Genomic DNA, 24,379 nt, shown 5'->3' on the forward strand with positions numbered 1-24,379 from the left:
CGCACATTATGCACAAAGTACGCACATTATGCACAAAGTACACACATTATGCACAAAGTACACACAGTACACAAAGTATGCACATTATGCACAAAGTACGCACATTATGCACAAAGTACGCACATTATGCACAAAGTAGGCACATTATGCACAAAGTACGCACAGTACACAAAGTACCACATTATGCACAAAGTACGCACATTATGCACAAAGTACGCACATTATGCACAAAGTACGCACATTATGCACAAAGTACACAAAGTAGGCACAAAGTACGCACATTATGCACAAAGTACACAAAGTACGCACATTATGCACAAAGTACGCAAATTATGCACAAAGTACACAAAGTAGGCACATTATGCACAAAGTACACACATTATGCACAAAGTACACAAAGTAGGCACATTATGCACAAAGTACGCACAGTACACAAAGTACGCACATTATGCACAAAGTACGCACATTATGCACAAAGTACACAAAGTACGCACATTATGCACAAAGTACGCACAGTACACAAAGTACCACATTATGCACAAAGTAGGCACATTATGCACAAAGTACACAAAGTAGGCACATTATGCACAAAGTACGCACAGTACACAAAGTACCACATTATGCACAAAGTACACAAAGTAGGCACATTATGCACAAAGTACGCACATTATGCACAAAGTACGCACATTATGCACAAAGTACGCACAGTACACAAAGTACCACATTATGCACAAAGTACGCACAGTACACACATTATGCACAAAGTACGCACAGTACAAAGTACGCACATTATGCACAAAGTACACACATTATGCACAAAGTACACACAGTACACAAAGTACACACAATATGCACAAAGTAGGCACATTATACACAAAGTATGCATAGTACACAAAGTACCACATTATGCACAAAGTTCCCAGAGGCCTTAGGGTCCCCATTGTTCCAGCATCAAGATTAAAAACCACTAATATAAAAGAAAGGTGGGAACAGGAGATCACAGGGAGTTCACTCAGGCTTATGCAGATTTTAGTGGAGGAAGAGAAAGTCCAGTTTGACTCTATTAGTGCTGAGCTCAAAAAAGAGATCGAGGCAGCTAAGTCTTTGGTAGATACCCCTGGTTTTGATAAAAAAGATAAAATCCTACAACAAACTCTAGAAAGGTTCACTAATCATTTAAAGGAACGTAAACACTTCCAGTTCCAGAGAGACCTACAGGAATTTAGGGAGAAAAAAGCTTACGACTTTGTTAATACCCAACAACAGCAATATCAACAAACTAATAGAGGGCCGAGGGAATCTGACCCTTCCACATCAGAGAGTGAAACAACAGTCTCTGAAAGAGTGGGCCCTTTCTTTGGTGGTAGCGGTGGGAAACATAAATACAGGGGAGGAGCTAGAGGCAGAAATAGAGGCCGTGCTAGAGCTTCTTCTAATAGTGGCAATAATTTTTTAGCCAACAATCCCCCCATTTCTCGCTACATGCTGAGGGGACAAAAGGATTAGTGAAGGGAAGTAGTACGGATAGGCTACGAATCATAAACCTATCTGAATACAATTTGAGTACATCAGAGAGTACGCTATTAGAAAAGGGACTTTCCTTTGTCCCCACAGTGAAGTTCGATTCATTTTCTTGGATAAAAGATCTTAATTTGTTTGCTCGTAAGCTCAAATGGATCAAATTTTTCAAACACCATAATAGGAAAAAATGTATGGAATTGGGTTTAGAAGAATCTGATATGGAAGGCCTTGTGGCCTTAGAGGGGTTACTAGAGGAATCTGGTAGAACCCCAGGTCTAGGTCCTTTCACCAATCTCAAAATGAAGAGTAGGAAGTTGCCACCTATAGGAGATTTTACCAATGTGGATTTATTTGTGGAGATGGTAGGGGATGAGATCAAAAATCTTAGTCAGGACATTAGGGGAATAGACAACAACTTGTCCTGGTCCGAACGAGTAGCTCTGACCACTTTAGAGAAAAAACAAAATATTGTTCTAAAGACATCTGATAAAGGTGGGAACATCGTAATCATGAGTAGAGATGACTATAAAAAAATGTGTGAGGACATTTTACTCAATCCTGACTGTTACACCATTTTAAAGGACAACCCCACAGCACTGTTCAAAAAGGAGCTGCTGGGCATCTTGAGTGATGCAAAGAGCAGATCTTTGATCAGTGCGAGTGAGTTTGGGTTCCTGTTCCCACAATTTCCTATCATGGCGTGTTTTTATAGCCTGCCCAAAATCCACAAAGGGTATCCCCCCTTACGTGGCAGACCTATTGTTTCAGGCATTAACAATTTAACTCAAAATGTGAGTACATATGTAGATCAGGTGTTGCGCCCTTTTGTCTTAAGTCTCACATCATATGTACGTGACACTATGGATGTTCTGAAACAAGTTGACGGTATTACTTTGGAAAAAGACACACTGTTGGCTAGCCTGGATGTTGAGGCGTTGTATTCGTCCATACCTCACAAATTGGGGTGCAAGGCAGTCGAGTACTTCCTTGGATCAAGGGGCACTCAGTTTGTAGCCCATAACCAATTTGTTTTGCAGTTACTACAATTTGTTCTTGAAAAAAATATATTTATCTTTGAAGACAAGATCTTTCATCAGCAATGTGGCACTGCAATGGGGAGTCCTGCTGCTCCCACCTATGCAAATTTATTTCTTGGCTGGTGGGAGGAGACTATTGTCTTTGGGGACCAATTTGCCAAATGGACTTCGTCCGTTGGATTATGGATTAGATATATTGATGACGTGCTGCTTCTTTGGAACTCAACAGCTGAGGAGTTCCATAGTTTTGTAGAAGCCCTCAACACCAATGATATAGGGCTAAGGTTCACATGTGAGATCAGTGAAAAAGAATTGTCCTTTCTGGATTTGAAAATTATAAAAACAAGAGAAGGCACAATTCGCACCAAGGTACACCGTAAAGAAACAGCAACCAATAGTTTCTTGCAATGGAACAGCTGTCATCCTTATCCCCTCAAACGTGGCATTCCAAAAGGCCAATTTATGAGAGTACGTAGGAATTGTAGCTCCATGGGTGATTTTGAGAGTCAGGCTCAGGAACTCAAAACAAGATTGAAGGACAGAGGTTTCCCCAAGGGTGTAATCAGAAAGGCCTATGAGGGAGCAAGGGACGCAGACAGGCAATGTCTTCTGGTTCCTAAAAAACGTAAAGAAGAACAAGTTACGAGACTCATAGGCACCTATGATTCTAAACAAAATGATATTATGCAAATCCTGAAAAGGTATTGGCGTATTCTCAGCTCTGATACAGATTTGGTAGATCAGATCACACAATGGCCCTCTGTCACGTACCGGAGAGGGAAAAACATTAGGGACAGAGTCATGCACAGTTGTTTTGACCCCATTATACCTAGGGGTACGTGGTTGGACAGACAAACACCAGGCACGTTTAGATGTGGTAGCTGTAAAGCTTGTGACTTTATTCTCAAAGGGAATAGCTTTATCAGTGTTGCAACACAGGAAAAGTACAACATTCGGGATTTTGTCAATTGCAAAACAGCGGGGGTAGTCTACCTTATTACATGCCCATGCCCCCTAAACTATGTGGGCAAAACGGCATGACAATTTCGGCGCCGGATAAGGGAGCATGTTGGAGATATTATCCACGCTAGGGACACCTCAATATCAAAGCATGTACATGCTAAACACCAAGGCCGTGCAGCATGTTTAAAGTTTCAAGCAATTGAACTCATTAGACCCCCTAAAAGAGGAGGCGACTGGGACAATTTAATTCTACGCAAAGAAGCCCAATGGATCCATAGATTGGCATGTATACAACCAGCGGGTTTAAACGAGCAGACCAATTATACGTGCTTTATTTAATATGCAATTCCATTCCTCTTGAGGCGGCCGGTTTTCACCTTGGGCTGCCTTTTTGGGTGAGTGGTGTATTTTTGTATGTTGCATAGTGCATTTTGTTTTTGATATGGCCATCTTGGCCAGGCAACAAATGAAGAGATTTTTTGTCAGAATTTCTAAGTGGGAGGGACCCTGCATTTTTGTCCACTCAACATGTGTTTATAAACTATAGAGTTGTTCTTTGAGGTAGTCCACTTGCGGTGGGTAACTGTCCCGCAAGACATACTTACAAATCAATTATCGTTTTGCTCTTACCTTCCTCTAACTTGGCAGTCCGGGCGATATGTCCTTGGCTTCTACTGCGCCTGCGCGGTCGGCTTGATGCGGTCGATGATGACCCCTGGCTGTCAGCTGACGGCGAGGGGTCACATGGGCAGGTGTCACGAATCGTGAGGGCGTTGTGATTGGTCAGTTCATGTAGCGCCGCCAAATACGAGGGGTGGAGTCGTGGTGCTTATAGTAACCCAGCGCCTGTAATGAAGTATGCCGTTGACATCGATACGAGCATCTTCCCGTGACGCACAGCAGAATATCTGCTGTTGAATATTATTATCGCTGGCGACGAGGCCAGAGTGACCAAGATACGGACCCCTGAGGATGAGTATCTGAAACGCGTAGGGTCTTTCATTGTACATGGAATGTTTGCATAGGGGACAGTAGAATTGTGTTACACCCAGCGCTAGGAGATCCGGTGTTTTCTCATGGACACTGGTGCTTTTTGGGGATTGTACTATTGCTGTGCCCAGGACAAATGCTGGTTCCAGTAAAATATTGTTATAAACACTGAGATATATTTATCACAATGACTCAGTGTTTCTTGTTTAATTCATTTTTTAATTTACACGGTGGGGCCTATTTCACAGTGGTGTGTTACCCCTGTTTTTAAAAACGAGTTACTAATAAAAGGTATATTTTACTCAGTTGTCACTTCAGTGAACCTTTGAATTTTCTCATATTGTGGGAGCACAATTATATTTATATCAATTTAAACAGTGAATTTACATTAAATCCATACAGTTTATTATTTTCATTATATCTGGGTATGGCAGCCTTTGCACTCTCTGATTTAAACACTGAAGGGTGGATGAGTGAGGCAAAAAGTGTCTTTTCTGAATGTGAACTGATGTATACAGCACAAGGTGCATCTCTCAAATCTACTTTTAAAAACCTTAATAGACTACATAAGGATTATACTAGGAGCTGGTGGGAGATTCAGAGTTTGGAAAACTATTTAAAAAACAATATAGTTCCCAGAGGCCTTAGGGTCCCCATTGTTCCAGCATCAAGATTAAAAACCACTAATATAAAAGAAAGGTGGGAACAGGAGATCACAGGGAGTTCACTCAGGCTTATGCAGATTTTAGTGGAGGAAGAGAAAGTCCAGTTTGACTCTATTAGTGCTGAGCTCAAAAAAGAGATCGAGGCAGCTAAGTCTTTGGTAGATACCCCTGGTTTTGATAAAAAAGATAAAATCCTACAACAAACTCTAGAAAGGTTCACTAATCATTTAAAGGAACGTAAACACTTCCAGTTCCAGAGAGACCTACAGGAATTTAGGGAGAAAAAAGCTTACGACTTTGTTAATACCCAACAACAGCAATATCAACAAACTAATAGAGGGCCGAGGGATTCTGACCCTTCCACATCAGAGAGTGAAACAACAGACTCTGAAAGAGTGGGCCCTTTCTTTGGTGGTAGCGGTGGGAAACATAAATACAGGGGAGGAGCTAGAGGCAGAAATAGAGGCCGTGCTAGAGCTTCTTTTAATAGTGGCAATAATTTTTTAGCCAACAATCCCCCCATTTCCCGCTACATGCTGAGGGGACAAAAGGATTAGTGAAGGGAAGTAGTACGGATAGGCTACGAATCATAAACCTATCTGAATACAATTTGAGTACATCAGAGAGTACGCTATTAGAAAAGGGACTTTCCTTTGTCCCCACAGTGAAGTTCGATTCATTTTCTTGGATAAAAGATCTTAATTTGTTTGCTCGTAAGCTCAAATGGATCAAATTTTTCAAACACCATAATAGGAAAAAATGTATGGAATTGGGTTTAGAAGAATCTGATATGGAAGGCCTTGTGGCCTTAGAGGGGTTACTAGAGGAATCTGGTAGAACCCCAGGTCTAGGTCCTTTCACCAATCTCAAAATGAAGAGTAGGAAGTTGCCACCTATAGGAGATTTTACCAATGTGGATTTATTTGTGGAGATGGTAGGGGATGAGATCAAAAATCTTAGTCAGGACATTAGGGGAATAGACAACAACTTGTCCTGGTCCGAACGAGTAGCTCTGACCACATTAGAGAAAAAACAAAATATTGTTCTAAAGACATCTGATAAAGGTGGGAACATCGTAATCATGAGTAGAGATGACTATAAAAAAATGTGTGAGGACATTTTACTCAATCCTGACTGTTACACCATTTTAAAGGACAACCCCACAGCACTGTTCAAAAAGGAGCTGCTGGGCATCTTGAGTGATGCAAAGAGCAGATCTTTGATCAGTGCGAGTGAGTTTGGGTTCCTGTTCCCACAATTTCCTATCATGGCGTGTTTTTATAGCCTGCCCAAAATCCACAAAGGGTATCCCCCCTTACGTGGCAGACCTATTGTTTCAGGCATTAACAATTTAACTCAAAATGTGAGTACATATGTAGATCAGGTGTTGCGCCCTTTTGTCTTAAGTCTCACATCATATGTACGTGACACTATGGATGTTCTGAAACAAGTTGACGGTATTACTTTGGAAAAAGACACACTGTTGGCTAGCCTGGATGTTGAGGCGTTGTATTCGTCCATACCTCACAAATTGGGGTGCAAGGCAGTCGAGTACTTCCTTGGATCAAGGGGCACTCAGTTTGTAGCCCATAACCAATTTGTTTTGCAGTTACTACAATTTGTTCTTGAAAAAAATATATTTATCTTTGAAGACAAGATCTTTCATCAGCAATGTGGCACTGCAATGGGGAGTCCTGCTGCTCCCACCTATGCAAATTTATTTCTTGGCTGGTGGGAGGAGACTATTGTCTTTGGGGACCAATTTGCCAAATGGACTTCGTCCGTTGGATTATGGATTAGATATATTGATGACGTGCTGCTTCTTTGGAACTCAACAGCTGAGGAGTTCCATAGTTTTGTAGCAGCCCTCAACACCAATGATATAGGGCTAAGGTTCACATGTGAGATCAGTGAAAAAGAATTGTCCTTTCTGGATTTGAAAATTATAAAAACAAGAGAAGGCACAATTCGCACCAAGGTACACCGTAAAGAAACAGCAACCAATAGTTTCTTGCAATGGAACAGCTGTCATCCTTATCCCCTCAAACGTGGCATTCCAAAAGGCCAATTTATGAGAGTACGTAGGAATTGTAGCTCCATGGGTGATTTTGAGAGTCAGGCTCAGGAACTCAAAACAAGATTGAAGGACAGAGGTTTCCCCAAGGGTGTAATCAGAAAGGCCTATGAGGGAGCAAGGGACGCAGACAGGCAATGTCTTCTGGTTCCTAAAAAACGTAAAGAAGAACAAGTTACGAGACTCATAGGCACCTATGATTCTAAACAAAATGATATTATGCAAATCCTGAAAAGGTATTGGCGTATTCTCAGCTCTGATACAGATTTGGTAGATCAGATCACACAATGGCCCTCTGTCACGTACCGGAGAGGGAAAAACATTAGGGACAGAGTCATGCACAGTTGTTTTGACCCCATTATACCTAGGGGTACGTGGTTGGACAGACAAACACCAGGCATGTTTAGATGTGGTAGCTGTAAAGCTTGTGACTTTATTCTCAAAGGGAATAGCTTTATCAGTGTTGCAACACAGGAAAAGTACAACATTCGGGATTTTGTCAATTGCAAAACAGCGGGGGTAGTCTACCTTATTACATGCCCATGCCCCCTAAACTATGTGGGCAAAACGGCACGACAATTTCGGCGCCGGATAAGGGAGCATGTTGGAGATATTATCCACGCTAGGGACACCTCAATATCAAAGCATGTACATGCTAAACACCAAGGCCGTGCATCATGTTTAAAGTTTCAAGCAATTGAACTCATTAGACCCCCTAAAAGAGGAGGCGACTGGGACAATTTAATTCTACGCAAAGAAGCCCAATGGATCCATAGATTGGCATGTATACAACCAGCGGGTTTAAACGAGCAGACCAATTATACGTGCTTTATTTAATATGCAATTCCATTCCTCTTGAGGCGGACGGTTTTCACCTTGGGCTGCCTTTTTGGGTGAGTGGTGTATTTTTGTATGTTGCATAGTGCATTTTGTTTTTGATATGGCCATCTTGGCCAGGCAACAAATGAAGAGATTTTTTGTCAGAATTTCTAAGTGGGAGGGACCCTGCATTTTTGTCCACTCAACATGTGTTTATAAACTATAGAGTTGTTCTTTGAGGTAGTCCACTTGCGGTGGGTAACTGTCCCGCAAGACATACTTACAAATCAATTATCGTTTTGCTCTTACCTTCCTCTAACTTGGCAGTCCGGGCGATATGTCCTTGGCTTCTACTGCGCCTGCGCGGTCGGCTTGATGCGGTCGATGATGACCCCTGGCTGTCAGCTGACGGCGAGGGGTCACATGGGCAGGTGTCACGAATCGTGAGGGCGTTGTGATTGGTCAGTTCATGTAGCGCCGCCAAATACGAGGGGTGGAGTCGTGGTGCTTATAGTAACCCAGCGCCTGTAATGAAGTATGCCGTTGACATCGATACGAGCATCTTCCCGTGACGCACAGCAGAATATCTGCTGTTGAATATTATTATCGCTGGCGACGAGGCCAGAGTGACCAAGATACGGACCCCTGAGGATGAGTATCTGAAACGCGTAGGGTCTTTCATTGTACATGGAATGTTTGCATAGGGGACAGTAGCATTGTGTTACACCCAGCGCTAGGAGATCCGGTGTTTGCTCATGGACACTGGTGCTTTTTGGGGATTGTACTATTGCTGTGCCCAGGACAAATGCTGGTTCCAGTAAAATATTGTTATAAACACTGAGATATATTTATCACAATGACTCAGTGTTTCTTGTTTAATTCATTTTTTAATTTACACGGTGGGGCCTATTTCACAGTGGTGTGTTACCCCTGTTTTTAAAAACGAGTTACTAATAAAAGGTATATTTTACTCAGTTGTCACTTCAGTGAACCTTTGAATTTTCTCATATTGTGGGAGCACAATTATATTTATATCAATTTAAACAGTGAATTTACATTAAATCCATACAGTTTATTATTTTCATTATATCTGGGTATGGCAGCCTTTGCACTCTCTGATTTAAACACTGAAGGGTGGATGAGTGAGGCAAAAAGTGTCTTTTCTGAATGTGAACTGATGTATACAGCACAAGGTGCATCTCTCAAATCTACTTTTAAAAACCTTAATAGACTACATAAGGATTATACTAGGAGCTGGTGGGAGATTCAGAGTTTGGAAAACTATTTAAAAAACAATATAGTTCCCAGAGGCCTTAGGGTCCCCATTGTTCCAGCATCAAGATTAAAAACCACTAATATAAAAGAAAGGTGGGAACAGGAGATCACAGGGAGTTCACTCAGGCTTATGCAGATTTTAGTGGAGGAAGAGAAAGTCCAGTTTGACTCTATTAGTGCTGAGCTCAAAAAAGAGATCGAGGCAGCTAAGTCTTTGGTAGATACCCCTGGTTTTGATAAAAAAGATAAAATCCTACAACAAACTCTAGAAAGGTTCACTAATCATTTAAAGGAACGTAAACACTTCCAGTTCCAGAGAGACCTACAGGAATTTAGGGAGAAAAAAGCTTACGACTTTGTTAATACCCAACAACAGCAATATCAACAAACTAATAGAGGGCCGAGGGATTCTGACCCTTCCACATCAGAGAGTGAAACAACAGACTCTGAAAGAGTGGGCCCTTTCTTTGGTGGTAGCGGTGGGAAACATAAATACAGGGGAGGAGCTAGAGGCAGAAATAGAGGCCGTGCTAGAGCTTCTTCTAATAGTGGCAATAATTTTTTAGCCAACAATCCCCCCATTTCCCGCTACATGCTGAGGGGACAAAAGGATTAGTGAAGGGAAGTAGTACGGATAGGCTACGAATCATAAACCTATCTGAATACAATTTGAGTACATCAGAGAGTACGCTATTAGAAAAGGGACTTTCCTTTGTCCCCACAGTGAAGTTCGATTCATTTTCTTGGATAAAAGATCTTAATTTGTTTGCTCGTAAGCTCAAATGGATCAAATTTTTCAAACACCATAATAGGAAAAAATGTATGGAATTGGGTTTAGAAGAATCTGATATGGAAGGCCTTGTGGCCTTAGAGGGGTTACTAGAGGAATCTGGTAGAACCCCAGGTCTAGGTCCTTTCACCAATCTCAAAATGAAGAGTAGGAAGTTGCCACCTATAGGAGATTTTACCAATGTGGATTTATTTGTGGAGATGGTAGGGGATGAGATCAAAAATCTTAGTCAGGACATTAGGGGAATAGACAACAACTTGTCCTGGTCCGAACGAGTAGCTCTGACCACTTTAGAGAAAAAACAAAATATTGTTCTAAAGACATCTGATAAAGGTGGGAACATCGTAATCATGAGTAGAGATGACTATAAAAAAATGTGTGAGGACATTTTACTCAATCCTGACTGTTACACCATTTTAAAGGACAACCCCACAGCACTGTTCAAAAAGGAGCTGCTGGGCATCTTGAGTGATGCAAAGAGCAGATCTTTGATCAGTGCGAGTGAGTTTGGGTTCCTGTTCCCACAATTTCCTATCATGGCGTGTTTTTATAGCCTGCCCAAAATCCACAAAGGGTATCCCCCCTTACGTGGCAGACCTATTGTTTCAGGCATTAACAATTTAACTCAAAATGTGAGTACATATGTAGATCAGGTGTTGCGCCCTTTTGTCTTAAGTCTCACATCATATGTACGTGACACTATGGATGTTCTGAAGCAAGTTGACGGTATTACTTTGGAAAAAGACACACTGTTGGCTAGCCTGGATGTTGAGGCGTTGTATTCGTCCATACCTCACAAATTGGGGTGCAAGGCAGTCGAGTACTTCCTTGGATCAAGGGGCACTCAGTTTGTAGCCCATAACCAATTTGTTTTGCAGTTACTACAATTTGTTCTTGAAAAAAATATATTTATCTTTGAAGACAAGATCTTTCATCAGCAATGTGGCACTGCAATGGGGAGTCCTGCTGCTCCCACCTATGCAAATTTATTTCTTGGCTGGTGGGAGGAGACTATTGTCTTTGGGGACCAATTTGCCAAATGGACTTCGTCCGTTGGATTATGGATTAGATATATTGATGACGTGCTGCTTCTTTGGAACTCAACAGCTGAGGAGTTCCATAGTTTTGTAGCAGCCCTCAACACCAATGATATAGGGCTAAGGTTCACATGTGAGATCAGTGAAAAAGAATTGTCCTTTCTGGATTTGAAAATTATAAAAACAAGAGAAGGCACAATTCGCACCAAGGTACACCGTAAAGAAACAGCAACCAATAGTTTCTTGCAATGGAACAGCTGTCATCCTTATCCCCTCAAACGTGGCATTCCAAAAGGCCAATTTATGAGAGTACGTAGGAATTGTAGCTCCATGGGTGATTTTGAGAGTCAGGCTCAGGAACTCAAAACAAGATTGAAGGACAGAGGTTTCCCCAAGGGTGTAATCAGAAAGGCCTATGAGGGAGCAAGGGACACAGACAGGCAATGTCTTCTGGTTCCTAAAAAACGTAAAGAAGAACAAGTTACGAGACTCATAGGCACCTATGATTCTAAACAAAATGATATTATGCAAATCCTGAAAAGGTATTGGCGTATTCTCAGCTCTGATACAGATTTGGTAGATCAGATCACACAATGGCCCTCTGTCACGTACCGGAGAGGGAAAAACATTAGGGACAGAGTCATGCACAGTTGTTTTGACCCCATTATACCTAGGGGTACGTGGTTGGACAGACAAACACCAGGCACGTTTAGATGTGGTAGCTGTAAAGCTTGTGACTTTATTCTCAAAGGGAATAGCTTTATCAGTGTTGCAACACAGGAAAAGTACAGCATTCGGGATTTTGTCAATTGCAAAACAGCGGGGGTAGTCTACCTTATTACATGCCCATGCCCCCTAAACTATGTGGGCAAAACGGCACGACAATTTCGGCGCCGGATAAGGGAGCATGTTGGAGATATTATCCACGCTAGGGACACCTCAATATCAAAGCATGTACATGCTAAACACCAAGGCCGTGCAGCATGTTTAAAGTTTCAAGCAATTGAACTCATTAGACCCCCTAAAAGAGGAGGCGACTGGGACAATTTAATTCTACGCAAAGAAGCCCAATGGATCCATAGATTGGCATGTATACAACCAGCGGGTTTAAACGAGCAGACCAATTATACATGCTTTATTTAATATGCAATTCCATTCCTCTTGAGGCGGCCGGTTTTCACCGTGGGCTGCCTTTTTGGGTGAGTGGTGTATTTTTGTATGTTGCATAGTGCATTTTGTTTTTGATATGGCCATCTTGGCCAGGCAACAAATGAAGAGATTTTTTGTCAGAATTTCTAAGTGGGAGGGACCCTGCATTTTTGTCCACTCAACATGTGTTTATAAACTATAGAGTTGTTCTTTGAGGTAGTCCACTTGCGGTGGGTAACTGTCCCGCAAAACATACTTACAAATCAATTATCGTTTTGCTCTTACCTTCCTCTAACTTGGCAGTCCGGGCGATATGTCCTTGGCTTCTATTGCGCCTGCGCGGTCGGCTTGATGCGGTCGATGATGACCCCTGGCTGTCAGCTGACGGCGAGGGGTCACATGGGCAGGTGTCATGAATCGTGAGGGCGTTGTGATTGGTCAGTTCATGTAGCGCCGCCAAATACGAGGGGTGGAGTCGTGGTGCTTATAGTAACCCAGCGCCTGTAATGAAGTATGCCGTTGACATCGATACGAGCATCTTCCCGTAACGCACAGCAGAATATCTGCTGTTGAATATTATTATAGCTGGCGACGAGGCCAGAGTGACCAAGATACGGACCCCTGAGGATGAGTATCTGAAACGCGTAGGGTCTTTCATTGTACATGGAATGTTTGCATAGGGGACAGTAGCATTGTGTTACACCCAGCGCTAGGAGATCCGGTGTTTGCTCATGGACACTGGTGCTTTTTGGGGATTGTACTATTGCTGTGCCCAGGACAAATGCTGGTTCCAGTAAAATATTGTTATAAACACTGAGATATATTTATCACAATGACTCAGTGTTTCTTGTTTAATTCATTTTTTAATTTACACGGTGGGGCCTATTTCACAGTGGTGTGTTACCCCTGTTTTTAAAAACGAGTTACTAATAAAAGGTATATTTTACTCAGTTGTCACTTCAGTGAACCTTTGAATTTTCTCATATTGTGGGAGCACAATTATATTTATATCAATTTAAACAGCGAATTTATAGTACACAAAGTACACACGAGTATGCACATTATACACAAAGTACACCTTGTAAACACATGAATATGGACATTAAACACACATGAATATGGACATTAAACACACATGAATATGGACATTAAACACACATGAATATGGACATTAAACACACATGAATATGGACATTAAACACACATGAATATGGACATTAAACACACATGAATATGGACATTAAACATACATGAATATGGACATTAAACCCACATGAATATGGACATTAAACACACATGAATATGGACATTAAACACACATGAATATGGACATTAAACACACATGAATATGGACATTAAACATACATGAATATGGACATTAAACACACATGAATATAGACATTAAACACACATGAATATGGACATTAAACACACATGAATTTGGACATTAAACACACATGAATATGGACATTAAACACACATGAATATGGACATTAAACACACATGAATATAGACATTAAACACACATGAATATAGACATTAAACACACATGAATATAGACATTAAACACACATGAATATAGACATTAAACACACATGAATATGGACATTAAACATACATGAATATGGACATTAAACATACATGAATATGGACATTAAACACACATGAATATGGACATTAAACACACATGTACTTACCTTTTATGTCTTCACTGCAGCTCTTCTCCTGCTCACAGCACAGAGCCCGCCGACAGTCTCCCCTCCCCCATGTCCCGACAGCTAGCAGCAGAGGAGAGATGTTTAGAGCAGGGAAGGGGGGCTGGAGGGGGAGCTTCTAAAGCAGCACAGACCACGGCTGCTAAGTAGAAGCGAAGCTCCCCTCGCCTGACAGGTGCGCTCCTGGCACCGGGGCTCCCTCCGGTGCTAGCGACGCCACTGGGCATGAGGGGGTTCGGGCGGTCATGGGCCCCCTGGGAGCCTTGGGCCCCGGGCGACCGCCCGAAACGCCCTAATGATAATCCGCCACTGCTGGTGCGGGTCTCAGAGGTGGGACCCGCATCTATCTGACATTTTCGACATATCCTGTGGATATGTCATAAATGTCCTTCATTGGAAAACCCCTTTAAGTTACACATTTAGATGCGCACCCGCAGCTGCGGAACGTTATCTCTATAAGGGAATGAGTGGTGTGAGCAGTGAATATGGAAATTGACTAAACCGAGCTCACTACTTAATGGATTAATATAATTTAAAAAGAAGTAGAATAACTATTACAACTTCAGATACAAAGACCTGTGTGGTTCCCCCTCTTTTGAGCTCAAAATGTAATATTGATAGGCCATTGGTGGTTTGATAGGAGGTTTGCTATAATGTGGTTTTCTTTTTATCTTTGCGCTTCATTTTTTTTAAAAGAAAGAAAAACTAAATAAAAAGATATATTGTAAAAAAAACAAGTGTGATTTGCCCGTTTTTTTAATTTTATGATATATATTTCCTATCCGCATACACTTATAGGACCTATTTCAGCATTTCTTCATATAGTATTATTAATGGTAGATTATTGAAAACTGGGTGATTTGTGGCATTTTGGGCTGTATTTTTGCATAAAATAACACGCTACAGTTACGCAGTACCATGACAAAAATGCAGCGTTATTTCATACCTTCCGGCGTTTGTGCCATAATCTTGGATAACTAGTGTTTTTTTGCCATGTTTTTCCAATAATCGCACAAAAGTTGTATTATTGCTCTGTGTTTGCAGCTGTGGCTCCTAAGAACAGCACTCAAAGAGTTAGGGTGCCCATAAGGTGGCCATATACATTAGGCAAAACTTGGCCAAACCCACTGCGGGGACCTCTCCCTCTCCCCCAAGGGCAGATGTCGAGGGAAAGAAACAACACCTTTAGTGCTCCGGTACCTGTGCTGCATAAGTGGCACACAATTTACCACAAATTACTACGTTTGGCAATGCATGGTTTTTATGTGCTTCACTTGTACCGCATTGCAAAACAACGTCAATTTGTGGTGAAACCGTGTGCAGTTATCGGCCGCATGGTGCACAACATCTACGTGTAAGACTCTTTCAAAGGCTTCATCGTGGGCCAGAAGGAAGCGTTTACTACATGCAGAGTAGTGTGAACACTTATTGGCCTAAAGATGATCTAATTAACTCCTTTGTGCGTTTCTTCTAGAACAGTTGTAGAGTTAGTTATGTGATCCCTCTTGGCTAGTCAGCAGAAGGACACAGGTTTTGGACTCCTGACATTGTGGGTTTGCTCTGTCTGTAGGTTAAAGTTTTTACTTATTCTCTTTAAACATGGAGAATATTTTCATATAAAAAGGTATTTACATATAAGTTTAGCATTAGGAATAATTAAAGGGGTTTTCCACACCTGGATCCTGCACTGATGTTTTGAACGGTATGCAGTAGTTGGAGATGGAAGCAGAGGGCTCTGACCACTTAATCGCGGCCATTCTGCAGAACTGCAGCTCTTTTCCTATTCACTTGAACACGAGCAGAGCTGCAGTACTGCAGCTCGGCCGCTATTCTGTGATGGGAAACCATCTGCTTCTGGCTCCAACTACTGCATAACGTTCAAAACATCCGGCGCCTGGAAGCAGCCGGAGCGGCTGATCGGTGTGTGTTCCGGGTGACGGATTACCTATCCTGTGGATAGGTCATCAGTTGTCCAGTCGTGGAAAACCCCTTTGGAAATAAATCACCCCAGATTTTATAGTGTACAATAGGATCACAGCGTAGGATTCAATTAAATTTGGAAAATGATTGGCTTTTGGTTTTTGCCAATCGTTGAATGCTTCCTTTCTCATCACTGCTGTTAAAGCGACTCTCACCTGTCGTAGTTCAGAGAATACAGAATTAGTGACAATCCTACTGTACAGACGGCTCCTGCTTGCGCTGCACATTGTATAGTAGTACGGAGGAACGTGCTGTACATTTTCTAACCTTCATTTGCAAAGCAACAGTTCGGAAATTCTGAGACGATTGTTAATGAACTTTATGAAGATCTCTTTCCTTTCTCTGTTATATTGTGTAACACTCCTAGCTTCTTTTTACTATAATCACAATGAATCTAGTCCGTCATCACTTAATCTGACACCCTTGTGGAATGCATGTTTTTTCTACTCCCTTGATATAAATCCCATGTACACTTTCGTGATGACACATTGCATGTCAAGACAACCTGCCCCATACACATTTTCCATACAAGCCTCAACTACTTAATGTTTTATACATTATGTGAAATCTACTAATTTCCCTTTTCAGATTTCAACATTTTTATAGCAACTAGACCAAAACATAGTCTTGTATACAAAGAATATTTATCGCTCACCTTCTAATGGTAAAAGATGAGCAGATGCAAAAAACAGGTATATGGAATGAACTTGGATCTTAGTTCTTAGTCTTAGTATCTGCCAGTCCAGTAGTGGTCAAGGAATGTGGATATGTAAAGAAGGTCCATTCATCTTTTAGGGTCCATGCACATAGAGTACCTACGGTTCTGTATTATGCAATGCTTGTTGGAGGGAATACCTCCATAATACGTCATGTGCAGTGGCGGATTAAGTAGACCACGGGCCCTGGGCTGTTACCCAAACTTGGGCCCCCTTCCGCACCGCCGCCCGTAACTATTTTTAAAACTACCTTTTTGGGCAAGCATTAACAAATGGGTGTTACGATTCCCCTTGTCACAGGGCTGTGTCCCTACATACTGACAGTATCACACTGTGCAGGGACACATCCTCCGGACAAGGGGAATTGTCTATCAATCCTGGACTGCAGAAAGACTTTTTGTGAAATACAAGGATTTCAAATAATAAACATGTCAGGAGAAGTGACAGATTCTCTATAAATCTAGTGACTCACAGGTGACGACGTCTCAGATTCTAGTCGTTTTTTTCCTCTTTTCTTCTCCATCCGGTCCAGAGCTCGTGACGACTTCTCCCGGCCATGACTCATTTCTGCAGAATTTGCCACTCAGTTGTCTCCTCACTTTTCCAACATTTCCACACCTATAAACGAAAATAAAGTTATCATGGTGCCACATACTGTGCCCCTAAATATAATAGCACCAAACACTGCGCGCCTGAATATAATACCACACACTGTAAAACACCACATACACACAGCCCCCTGTACATAGTGCCACACACAGCCCCTGTAGATATTACACACCCCCATAGATATCGCCATACACAACCCCCTCTATATATCACACATCCCCCCGTAGAGAGCGTTACACACAGCCCCCTATAGATAGTGCCATACAGCCCCCTGTAGAGAGCGCCACACAGCCCTCCCCCTCTTGTAAATAGCACCAAAAAGCCCCCCCTATAAAGAGCGCCACACACATACCGCTGTGGATAGCACTACACAGCCCCCCTTTGTATATAGTGCCACACAGCGCTCCCCCTTGTATATAGTGCCACACAGCGTTCCCCCTTGTATATAGTGCCACACAGCACTCCCCCTTGTATATAGTGCCACACAGCGCTCCCCCTTGTATATAGTGCCACACATCGCTCCCCCTTGTATATAGTGCCACACAGTGCTCCCCCTTGTATATAGTGCCACACAGCGCTCCCCCTTGTATATAGTGCCACACAGCACTCCGCCTTGTAGATAGTGCCACAAGGCTATGTACACATTTAAAAACGTTATATTATAATTATATATATATATATATATATATATATATATATATATATATAATGTATGTGTGTGTATCAGTGTGGTTGATTGATTTTATTAAAAAATATTTTTACTTTTTGAGATACAGCTGCTTTGTATCCTGTATCCGTCAGGTCAGCAGGACTGACAGGATCAGTGACACGCAGGATCCACCTCAAATCTATCACATCTAAGATTATAATTTAGCGCAGGGCCCGTTTCACTGATCCCGTCAGTCCTGCTGACCTGACGGATACATGATACAAAGCAGCTGTATCTCAAAAAGTGCATTTTTTTAAATAAAATGTAATTACATGCCATACCCTGTGGACAGCGCTTGATTGGAGCCAATTTCATCCTACAACAGGACAATGACCCAAGGCACACCTCCAAATTATGCAAGAACTATTTAGGGAAGAAGCAGGCAGCTGGTATTCTATCTGTAATGGAGTGGCCAGCGCAGTCACCAGATCTCAACCCCATAGAGCGGTTGTGGGAGCAGCTTGACCGTATGGTACGCAAGAAGTGCCCATCAAGCAAATCCAACTTGTGGGAGGGGCTTCTGGAAGCATGGGGTGACATTTCTCCCGATTACCTCAGCAAATTAACAGCTAGAATGCCAAAGGTCTGCAATGCTGTAATTGCTGCAAATGGAGCATTATTTGACTAAAGCAAAGTTTGAAGGAGAGAATTATTATTTCAAATAAAAATCATTATTTCTAACCTTGTCAATGTCTTGACTATATTTTCTAGTCATTTTGCAACTCATTTGATAAATATAAGTGTGAGTTTTCATGGAAAACACAAAATTGTCTGGGTGACCCCAAACTTTTGAACGGTAGTGTATATATATATATATATATATATATATATATATACATACCTACATACATACATACACACAAATTTTTGGGGGATGGGGCCCAAAAATGGACTATTTCTCTTGACATTTTAGTGACGCCCTTGGCTGCTAGTGCTGCATCGTTGGGTCACTTAGGAGACACGGCAATGCAGCTGAAAGCTGCGGGCCGTCAGCCATGAGAAGTTTGGGGGGTGGGGCCCAAGAAGAACCTTTGCATCGGGGCCCATGAGCCTTTAGCTACGCCCCTGGATAGATAGATAGATAGATAGATAGATAGATAGATAGATAGATAGATAGATAGATAGATAGATAGATAGATAGATAGATAGATAGATAGATAGATAGATAGATAGATAGATAGATAGATAGCACAGTATAATGTTGGTCTTCATAAATTTAAAATGGCTGGACATGTATAGAAAGTGTTAATTGACAAAGCATTAAGAGCATTTGCATATAGTAACTCTTCAGTTCCTCTTCGTTCTAGAATAGCCATAGTATTTATAGAAAACAATAGATATTTTTTCCTTTTCTTACATAATTACTTGGTTTAAAGAGTATATTCCAATATTTACAGCTGCCCAATACATTACTACAAGTGTTTACCATCTAACAGAATGTGGGATCCCGGACCCTCAGGAGGTAGACTCATGGGAATTTGAACATCATGGTCTCTCTCCTGAGGTATTTCGATGTTTTTCCCGCCACGTTAGTGGGTAAATTCCACAGCTGCATAGTCACAGCTGTCATTGGGTCAGATGTGGGCCAATGTCGCCACTGTTGCAGGGGGAAGCATTTCCCCTGTGCGTGATGACCGTGTTTTATTGGTTTATTTAATTAACATTGTTAGGATGGCTGAGCTTTATAAGTGTCAGCGTCCTGGGGTCTTTGCAAGACCTTAGCGCACTCTAGAAAAATTGCCCCACCCTCGCTCCCATATTGTTATGTATTGTCACGGCACATTATGAGAAGGGGGTTAGTCGCTCATGAAAATGAGTGGACATATGGTAACTGTTTGCCTTGATCTTATGAATAAGCTTACTCCTGGTAAGATACTCAGCGGGTTCAGTGTCAGCGGGTCCTGCGTGTTATCGATCACATCTAAGTTATGAACTTAGATGTGATCGGTAACAGCTTGATCCCATGTGTGAGAGACACCCAGGACCCACTGTCACTGATCCCATCAGTCCCGCAGACCTGACGTATACAGGATTCAGTGTAAGATACAGCAGCTCTGTATACAGGATACAAAGTAGTTGTATCTCAAAAAATATATATAATTAAATTTAAAAAAAAACTAATTAGAAAGTTGCACCGAACATATTGATAGACATTTTTATAAAAAAATAATATAAAAAAATATCGTGGTCGAAGGTGTACATAGCCTTTAATACAACTACGCTAGTGGATACAGTTGCACGCAGTCCAAATCAGGGGAAGTGAAAGCAAATGTTTACTGTATCCAATGCAGCTCTTTAAATTGCTTTGCAGAGGTAACTTGAATTAAGCCCCGGGCCTGTACCAGATTCTGCTAAGACACCACCCTGAAGATATATTATAAATACAATTTTCTAGCACCCGTAACCCCCAGTAACCCCCTCAAGAGGAAACATTGAGTTCAATGTTAAAAATATTTCTGTCGTTAGGAGCTCACCGAATACTGATTTATTATAGGGAGCTGTATAAATCTCTATGCTGTGAGCTCCCCCCTACTGGCAGCTACAGGAAGATAGAATTTTATACTTTCACTACAAGGTAGTGTGAAGGAAAGCAAAACCTCTATAAAGAATGTTGAATCTATTTAGATGAAATAAAAATAAATTATAAGCACATTTTCTTGTTCTAAACCTCCACTATTAACGCCTTCACCTTATTAAGTGATAACCATCCTAGGCCTATGGATATTAGATATTAATCTATAACCATTCTAGACCACCATGAATAATGGATATCAATATTAACCTATTCATCTAGACCACTCGAGATTCTAGGTATTAAACCGCTAAGCGCAGACCCATAGGACCACCATTCAACACTTACAGGGTCTATTTAAAGGGGCTTGTATTGGTGACAGATGCCCTTTGACTGGTTAAATTCCCTTTATATTGTCTTTAAATGATACAATCCTATTCACTATTGATATAGCCATATAGAGAACAGCAAGCAAAAGGATGAAGAAGCTGGTGTGGCTCTTGTAGACCATACACGTGAGAATGTAAGAAGTGTATTTACAATGTGCTGTATTACTTATCTCCACAGGAGCTGATTGGAGGGGAAGCGGGAAGGGTTGACAGAGGCGCTGCTTCAAGGTACTACACCTTCTTTTCTTCATTGTAAGCGGCTTTTGACATTCTACGGCTTATTATCCTCTTTGATCTGGTTTTCAACAAATATTTTTCCTGGGGTTATATAACTGCATTCTTCACATTTTAATGCACCGCCCTTACTGTCAACATTATAACAATGTATACACTGCAAATTGTACATGGAGAATGGAGAAGAGATGAAAACCGCAACATAGAATGAATCAAATATTCTGGGCACTTAGATGTATTGATATCAGATGCAATTATGGTAGAGTAACCAAACGTGGGAACAATATACATAATACATATACATATATTTACCTTAAGATGTACAACCCAAAAAAACAAAACCCTGCCGGAAACATACCCAAATACACAGAGACGCAGCAGAGTACACAGGGTACTGTCCTTTCGCAGAGCTGTAAAAGCAGAGTTGAATGATACTTGAGACACGTAGGAAATACTTGCTTCATACCCTGCGACATTAGAAATACAATATATATATATATATATATATATATATATATATATATATATATATATTTAAATCACATAAACAACACAAAAGTTTGAACGGCACATTCCAACAAAATGAGTATACAGGTGCAAGAACGCCTGTGACTGCAAATTTATACAGCACACAATAAAATGGCGACAGCACACTGCGAACACTAATGCCATCTAGGCCACTAAATATAAATAAATATGCGTTACTGCTAAATCTACTTACAATAGGGTGGTTCTTAGAGCACATTTTCATCAAATTGCGTGAGCCCACCTGTCACGACAAGGCGACCTCTATGAGGTGGGAACCTACACTACACAGACACAAAGTACTGGAACTAAACCTACATATTCTCGGGGATGGTAGGAACCAGCATTAAAATAAGTTAAAATCACTCAGGGCAAAATGGGAGGAGTGCAGGATCAAAAAATGGAGCCAGTCACTAACCCCACATATATGTTATACACAAAAAACATAGGTTTAAACAGCACATTCCAGCAAAATGAAACAAAACGTGTATACAGGAGCAAGAACGCCTGGTTCCTACCATCCACAAGAATATGTAGGTTTATTTATATTTAGTGGCTTAGGTGGCATTAGTGTTCGCAGTGTGCTGATGCCATTTTCTTGAGTGCTGTATATATACAAAACTATAAACCCATAGACAGTGGCATTCATAGCATTTTCATTAAGTCCAAAGATCTAGAGTCTTTGATGAGGGGCCCGCAGCACTGCCATATTATGACCAGTAAGTACTCTATGTGGTACTGTATAGAGACATTGTATTCTCCCCTAGAAGCATTGCCATAATACCACATGCGTTGGGGGATTCTGCGATACGTTTGTGTGCATAAGATCCATTGTGTAAGTGTGCTCCCAGGGGAATAAATCTCCTAATGTTACTTGATGAGGTGCATTTATTGTATTATGCTATGTTTGCATTTTACTGTGTTCTTGTAAAGGATCTGCCAGGCACAACTTCTTAAAGTCAGAACAATACTCCTCAACAGGTCTCTTACCCTGACGTAAGGTCACCAGCTGACTCTCGGCAAAGGCAGTCCTGTCAGTCTCGTCATAAATGAGTCAGAGAGCAGAAAAGAAACGATCAACGGAGGAAAGTTCAGGGGCGTCAGGAGCCAAGGAGAAGGCCCACTCTTGGGGCCCTTCGTGGAGCCGGGACATAATTATACCCACCCGCTGGCTCTCAGAACCTGAGGAATGAGGCTTTAAGCGAAAGTAGAGCCTACAACTCTCCCGAAAGGAGAGAAAAGTCCTCCAGTCCCCTGAGAACCAGTCAGGCAACTTGAGGTGGGGGGCACTACCATGGTAGCGTCAGGCTGGTTGACCCTCTGAGCCAGGGCCTGGACCTGTAGGGAGAGACCCTGCATTTGCTGGGCCAGGGTCTCAAGGGGGTCCATAGTAGTGTCAGGGAGCAGGGTAGACTAGGTATACGGGCTTGTGATTATGTAATGACGGGGGTAGGGAAACGGACAAGTGAGCCCTAATCTACCCGCCACTCTGTCCCTGCCTACTTGCAACGACCCGCCCTAGGCGACGGGGTACAACTGGGCGGCGGTCCCTACGCTCAGTAAGTGCACGAGACAAACAGACAAGGGAACACAAACTGTTTGCGAAAACCGAAAAATGTGTGTTTGGGGTACAGGAGATACCATTTTTGGGTCAAATCCTCACTCCTCATGAATTCCGCATGGACCCCGCCAAGGTCCAGGCTGTAGAGATAGAAAAACCTATAAGCACTCCAAGAACAAAAGGTCGTATAGATTCCCAAAGGGAATTATTTATTTCTTATTCATTCCACAGGGTTTAGTATGTACAGAACAAAAAGAGGTATAAATGCAAGCGATCAATATTACAGTAGACGTTTCGGCCCAACCTAGGCCTTTCTCACATTCGCTGCAAATAGAAAACAAAAATATACAATAACATATAACTATTCTTTTTGAAATGGAAGAAAAAATAAATAATGATACATATACAAATTCAAGCGTTCAAATACAAAGAAATATAAATAAAATCATATACGAGAATAATTGAATGATATACATGGTACTCTGTATAGGCAGTAAGGTATAAACCATATTATCTGACTATTCCAATGATAATCCAGTATGTTAGAGAGTCATCTCCTAAAATAAAATAGAATATAGTATATACAGATACGCAAAGGGAAAATGTCGCCCCACCTTATGCTAATGCATATATGGCTTCATTTGAAGAGGAATATGTGTACAACAATCCTCTCTTTATACAGCATGCCCTATGCTGGTTTAGATACATAGATGACATTTTCTGCATTTGGGATGGCCCTATGGGATCACTTGATGACTTTGTCATTTACATCAACCAGGTGAGGGATGAACTAAAATTTACCCTTAACTTTAGCAAAGAAAAGATCTCATTTTTGGATACTATCATTGGACTGGATGGGACGGGTTCCCTTAGCTCTGACCTCTACACAAAACCCACAGACAGAAACAGTTTACTACATTACAATAGTAACCATCCTAGGAACACGCGTTGTTCCTTACCACGGTCTCAATTCACGAGGGTATCTAGAATCGTATCCGATATTGACACTAAAAAAATTAGACTACAGAATATGTCTAGAAAATTTGAGCAGAGAGGCTATCCCAAACGACTTTTATCAAAAGAACTCGATAGATTTACAGGGATAAATT

General features: G+C 41.5%; 1 long non-coding RNA gene across 1 annotated transcript in view; it reads left to right on the top strand.

The window, feature by feature from the left end:
- The window catches only part of LOC142660333 (uncharacterized), an 84,426-nt gene that overhangs the window by 59,245 nt on the left and 802 nt on the right, over positions 1–24,379 (top strand). Inside the window, exon 3 of the long non-coding RNA XR_012850463.1 lies at positions 21,129–21,178. This is a non-coding gene — a long non-coding RNA (uncharacterized LOC142660333). The remainder of the gene's footprint in view (positions 1–21,128; positions 21,179–24,379) is intronic.

This window comes from Rhinoderma darwinii, chromosome 9 (assembly GCF_050947455.1).
Source record: "Rhinoderma darwinii isolate aRhiDar2 chromosome 9, aRhiDar2.hap1, whole genome shotgun sequence".
NCBI lineage: Eukaryota > Metazoa > Chordata > Amphibia > Anura > Rhinodermatidae > Rhinoderma > Rhinoderma darwinii.